This window comes from Leptonychotes weddellii, chromosome 5, assembly GCF_054177405.1.
Source record: "Leptonychotes weddellii isolate Sample4059 chromosome 5, ASM5417740v2, whole genome shotgun sequence".
Classification (NCBI taxonomy): domain Eukaryota; kingdom Metazoa; phylum Chordata; class Mammalia; order Carnivora; family Phocidae; genus Leptonychotes; species Leptonychotes weddellii.
Genome location: NC_138373.1, coordinates 20,974,436 through 20,981,271, shown reverse-complemented (window position 1 = coordinate 20,981,271; position 6,836 = coordinate 20,974,436).

Genomic DNA, 6,836 nt, shown 5'->3' with positions numbered 1-6,836 from the left:
CCAGTCTCTGGTATTTTGTTATGGCAGTCTTAGCAGTCTAACATAATGCTGAAGCAAGAGGGTAAGAATGGAGAGAAAAGGGACACCTGGGTGGCTCATTCATTAGGCGTCTGCCTTCAGCTCAGGCATGATCCAAGGTCCTGGGATCAAGCCCCACATTGGGCTCTCTGCTCCACAGGAAGCCTGCTTCTCCCTCTCCCACTCCCCCTGCTTGTGTTCCCTCTCTCGCTGTGTCTCTCTCTGTCAAATAAATAAAATCTTAAAAAAAAAAAAAAAAGAGTGAGAAAAGAAGGATAGTGAAAAAAGTCTGGCCTACTTCATAATTTTTCTAAAGGTAAGTGGCTTCTGAAATTTCAAAAAGGGGGAAAAATCTAGGTCATTTGTAGGAGAAAGCTGATGGTAAAAGGAAATTTTACATTTTCATGCTTATTATGTGCATATCTTTTATTTACTGTTGTCTGCCACCATCACCACATGTCTGAATACAAGGAAGTTCTAAAATATAAATTGGCAGCATTGCTGCTGACATTTTTGAATGGCAATCCCACATCCAAATTGTAGCCCTACTGAATAGCTAAGCTTCACTGGATTTTTATAGCCAGGACTTACATCAAGTGGAATTTACCATTGATTGTATGTATAATATAGAAACAGCTGTTCATCTTCAGCATGGTTCCCATGCACATCTGTTTGGGTTACTTCAAGAGGCACCATGGAGAGGATAAGCTTAAGGAGGATACAGATGTTTACATCTGATGAACAATTGGCTCATTCTTCCTCAATGGATTGATTCAGAAAGATTGTCAGTCATGGAATAAATATGTTGCCCTAGGGGATGATTATGTTTCCAAATACCACATTTTGTTGGTCTGGAATAAACTGAGGTTGTGTTTGCTTTCAAAAAATGTGCACAAAAGCATTTGGCATATAGAAGACACCCAGAAAGAGTTTGTTGTGTCTGAGCCTGTCTGTATCATACTTCATTATTTTAGACGCCAGGATCCTCTCTCCACATGTTTCCCAGAATCTGCCTAATAAGATCCTGGTTCCTAGGATATAGGAGAAGTAGAAGCCACCAGGGGAGTGCTGCTGTTAACAAAAAGGATGCTTTCTAGTAGTGCTTTGTACATCATTGTCAGAGGTAAAAGTAATATAAAAAGCCTCGTGATGCATTCTGGTACAAAGAATTTTGAGCTGGAAACCAACATTGCTGTGTGGAGGATAGAATATCACGTTATGGAAATGGAAAGATACCTCTTTGGGAGAATGAGAAAAGGCAGGCCAGTGGAAATGTTGCTGGATCTTAGCTTTAAAGGATTTAGTTCTAAGTGCTTCGTGGGAATGCCTCATTTCTAGTTGGAATTTTCCATGCTGTCCTACTGGAGGGGCAGCATTTGGCTCAGAAAATACAGGAAGGGGAACGTTTGTTTGTCCAGTAGAACTGGAAGCTCTCACCATGACCACCCCCTTGGCCTTCATGTCAATTTTGTGATGAGAGAAAGGGATGTGTATTTGAAGGACATGTGGATTGTAAAAAAATCACCTAAAAATTCCATCAAAAATTGCTGGATTATAAAGAAGGGACCAAACATCATCCCTTTATGTTATCATAATGAATAATCATAAACCTTTGTGAGGCCAGAATGGGTTGTCAGAGTTGTATTTTTTTTTTCAACAGCTGAATTTTATTTTTATTAAGGTAACCCAGCTTCTAGACTCGATTGGCTCATCTACCATTCCCCAAACATCTCCTGTTGCTTCATTTAAGGGGTAAATACCATATGTACAATTGTCACAAAAATTGGCTCAAAATATATGAATGAAACAGTGAGAATTACCTTGGGTCTTATGTATCAGGGAGCAAAGAAGGTGAATTAAAACTTTCCCACTACTGAGAACTCTCTTATGCCTACCTCCCTATCAGAGAAGCCAGGTTGTGCCTGAACATGAAATTCCCACCTCTTTTGGGGAGACATTTGCCATTGGGGGGGTCTCACCAGGCACCTTTATGCTCTTCTCGTGGGGCTCTTGGCCTCTTGTGATTTATTTACAGAATCAGTAAGTGAGGGTTCTCCCAACTTCTCATCATCAAGGACATAGCCTCTCATGCAGCATTGCTATAGAAAAGGCTTATCCCATATTATAAAAGGTTATAAGTGTTCAAAGAATTCTAGATATTTCAAACTAAATGAAACAAAAGAGACCTAAGAGAAGAAGCTAGAGCAATATAAACACCTTGTCTAGAGAAGAAGCTAGAGCAATATAAACACCTTGTCTAGAGACAGTGATTAGAGGATTATGAGCCAGGATGAGGTTAAATATTCACTGAACTCAGACCTCCATCCCTTAAGCTAGATGCTTAGCTTAGCTCAATCCAGTGCTATCAAACTCCCCATCCCCCTTGCTTCTCTCTCTCTCCCTTCCTCCCTCCCTCTCTCTCTGTAGTCTAACATAAAAGTCAATGAGAAAGAGAAGAAATAACATTTCACTGAAGGAGTTTGAGAAGTTACAGTGTGCAAATGCATATCATGCTTATGTGTCAGGCCATCCTGTTATACGGGTCAGTTGTATGCTTGCAATTCCTAAATCTGAGTCACCAGCCCAGACCATTGTTTTGGGCTCCAAATCCATAAGCCCGAGTGCTTATCTGACATCTCCCCTAGAATGTCTCACAGTTACCTCAAACTCAATATGCCCAGAAGTAAACCCATCTTCTCCCAAGTCAGTGGTTCTTAACTGAGATAATTTTTTTTTTAAGATTTATTTATTTATTTATTTGAGACAGAATGAGAGAGAGAGAGCACATGAGAGGGGGGAGGGTCAGAGGGAGAAGCAGGCTCCCTGCTGAGCAGGGAGCCCGATGCGGGACTCGATCCTGGGACTCCAGGATCATGACCTGAGCCGAAGGCAGTCGCTTAACCAACTGAGCCACCCAGGCGCCCTTAACTGAGATAATTTTGCCCCAGGGACATCTGGCAATGTTGGGAGACATTTTTCATTATCATGAGTTGGGGGCAGGGGGGTTGTTACAGGTATCCAGTGGGTAGAAACAAGGGATGCTAAACATCCTACAGTGCATAGGACAGCCCGCCTCAACAAATGTCGGTAGTGCAGAGACCGAGTGAGAAGCCCAGCGCTGTATCTACTCCTCCTCTTCTGAGGAACGGCAAGTTTCACTTAACAAGCCTCTGATCTCCTCTCTAGCCTTTCCTCTCTCTGTCCCCTAATTACAGCCTCACCAGGTTTCCTGTAGCTTCCTGAATATAGCATACCTCTCGTATGCCTGTGTCTCTGCACACCATCATCCGTCTTCCTAGGAAACCCTTCCTCCATGTAGCCAACCCCATTGGGAGACTCACCCTCTCCGCCCACCCCTAGTCTGGGTTGGATACTCTTCGTAGCTGTGCAGGCCATCTTCTGCTTAATCTCCAGAATCTCCCTCTGCTATTCTCCACCCTCCTTTGTGTCCCAGTGGTGACCTCTGTGGACTGCCCTTGGACTTCTGGCTGGGTTTGGCCAGTGGGAGGCACCATCACGAGACCAGAGGGTTGGAGGAAAGAGAGATTCAGACATTTGCTCCAGCTGTTTCTTCCTTGTGGGGCAGCAGCTGCCTCCCTTCATCTAAGCCCACAGCCCCTGTTTGGCAGCCCTCTGCTGTAGCTCCAGTACTTTCTGGGTTCCCTAACTGCTCATGCCAACTCAGTGAGGGGTGGTAGCAGCTTCCTACTGTTGCTGGCCCTGGCATGCTTCACCATCCCTTTCTCCTTCCTGTAACTAACTCTCCTCTCTCCTTTCTTAACAATCCCTTCATTAAATTCTCTCCAATCATCCCTTTTGAGTGTGGCATGGATTTCCTGCTGGGACCCTGATTGTATGTTCCTGTTAACACTGAAGCATGGGGGGGCACCTGGGTGGCTCAGTTGGATAAGCGGCTGCCTTCAGCTCAGGTCATGATCCCAGGGTCCTGGGATCGAGCCCCACATTGGGCTCCCTGCTTGGCGGGAAGCCTGTTTTTCCCTCCCCCACTCCCCCTGCTTGTGTTCTTTCTCTAGCTGTCTCTCTCTCTGTGTCAGTTAAATAAATAAATAAAATCTTAAAAAACAAAACACTGAAGCATGGTACTGTAATCGTCTTTTTACATCTCTGTTTTCCTAGACTGTGTGCTTTTCGGGGTAAGGACTGTTTTGTTTTGTTTTTTATTAATGTATACTTGACATATAATATTATATTAGTTTCAGGTGTACAACATAGTAATTTGACAATTATATACTTTATGAAATGTGCAACCATGATGAGTGTCATCACCCTCTGTCACTGTACAACTTTATTACAATATTATTGACTATATTCCCTATGCTGTACTTTTCATCCCTATGACTTACATTTATAACTAGAAGTTTGTACCTCTTAATTACCTTCATGAGGACTGTTTCCGTTCTGTTATAGCTTGGTGGCCTAGAACAGAGTTATTGGGAGGGCTCTTCAGAAAGAACAAAAGAAGATATCTATGAACTAAGGCATTTTTTAAAAATTTTAATTCCAGTATAGTTAATGTACAGTGTTATATTAGTTTCAGGCATACAATATAGTGATTAAACAATTCTATACATTACGCAGTGCTCATCAGGATAAGTGTATTCTTAATCCCCTTCACCTCTTTCATCCATCCTCCTGCTCACCTCCCCTCTGGTAACCACCAGTTTGTTCTCTATAGTTAAGAGTCTGTTTTTTTTGGTTTCTTCCTTTCTTTCTTTTTTGTTTTTAACTCTGTTCATTTGTTTCTTAAATTCCACATATGAGTGAAGTTATATGGTATTTGTCTTTGACTGACTTACTTCACTTAGCATTATATCTTCTAGATCCATCCATGTTGTTGCAAATGGCAAGATTTCATTCTTTTTTATAGCTGAGTGATATTCCATTAAATACACACACACACCACATCTTCTTTATCCATTTGTCTATTGATGGATACTTGCACTGCTTCCATAATTTGGCTACTCTAAATAATGCTGCAATAAACACAGGGGTGCATGTGTGTTTTTGAATTAGTGTTTTCATTTTCTTTGGGTCAATACCCAGCAGTGGAATTACTGGATCATATGGTAGTGCTATTTTTAATTTTTTTTCTATTTTTAATTTTTTGAGGAACCTCCATACTCTTCCACAGTGGCTGCACCGGTTTGCATTCCCACTAACAGTACACAACGGTTCCTTTTTCTCCACATCCTTGCCAACACTTGTTTCTTGTGTTTTTTATTCTAGCCATTCTGACAGGTATGAGGTGATATCTCATTGTGGTTTTGATTTGCATTTCTCTGATGATTAGTGATGTTGAGCATCCTTTCATGTGTCTGTTGGCCACCTGTATGTCATCTTGGGAGAAATGTCTGTTCAGGTCTTCTGCCCATTTTTTAACTGGATTGTTTGTTTTTCTGGTGTTGAGTTGTGTAAGTTTTTTATATATTTTGGATCCTAACCCTTTATTAAATATGTCACTTGCAAATATCTTCTCCTATTCAGTAGGTTGTCATTTAGTTTTGTTGGTTGTTTCAGTTGCTGTGCAGAAGCTTTTTATTTTTATGCTGTCTCAATAGTTTATTCTTGCTTTTGTTTCCCTTGCCTCAGGAGACACATCTAGAAAGAAGTTGGTATGGCCAGTGTCAGAGAAATTACTGTAATCAAGGCAATTTTAATAATCCCATTATCATACACCCTTCTCTACACATGCCTTAGGGTTGTGACCATTAAGTTCCCCAGAAAGACTTCACAGTCACTTGCGATGTGCAGAAGCAGATCACATGGATATTTTATTCCAGTGCAAAGGCCCCCATCCAGACAGCCTGGCAAACATGATAAATTTGGGGCTAGGTCACCTAGAGCATGAAAAAAGGACCTGTTAGGAGGAGTTTGGGTAGGAAAACAAAGCAATAGAAAATGCTTTTCTTTGCTGGTGACTTCTCTGATCACCAGCCTAGGAATGGGGGTGGATTTGGATGGGGTCTTTGACAGGCCAAGGGCCACACAACTCTGCTAGTGATTCAGGGGAGCTGGGGAAAACACACCTCAGTTTACCCATCTGTAAGTTGAAGAGGTTGGACTAGATGATTCCTAATGACCCTCTCAACACTGATACTTTAGTAGACATCTGTAGATTTGCCTACCCAATACCCATTTCTCCCTCTTTTTGCTAAGAGACCCCTTCCCTTCTATCAGCTCATGTGGTCAGGTGGGCTAAGTCTACTCTTGACTTCAAGAGGGGGTCGTGTGATCCAGGCCTAGATCATAGGGATATCAGATTCCCCTGGATGATGTTTCTTCAGGGATAGAATGAACATGGCGCTGGCGTGGGCCAGAGTATTCCATCTCATTTAGCCACAGTGCTAGGCACAGAAATGGGCACATGAGCTACACGGTCCCCTGAGTCTCAATTCTGGGATAATCTCCATTTCTGCTAGGGTTGCTGAAGAGAACAGCCAGGGGAAAACTTACTTAGTAATGGAGCCAACACTGAAGAAAACAGAGCTGAGGGATGGAGAGAGCAAGACTGGGTCCTGCGGACACTTGGAGCCCTGGATACAGCTGTAGCTGTGTTCTTCTTAATTACAAGAGCCAATACATTCCATTTCCTCATTCATTCATTCTGCCTAAGGTAGTTTGAGTTGTGGTCTCTACCACTTGTGACCAAAGGAGTCCTGACCAATACAGAAGGTCCACTGTGCCTTGAGATTTAAATTATAAGAAGCCAGAAACAAAAGTCCACATAATGTATGATTCCATTTATGTGATATGTCCAGAAGAGGCAAGTCCATAAAGATAGAAAGTAGATCAGTGGC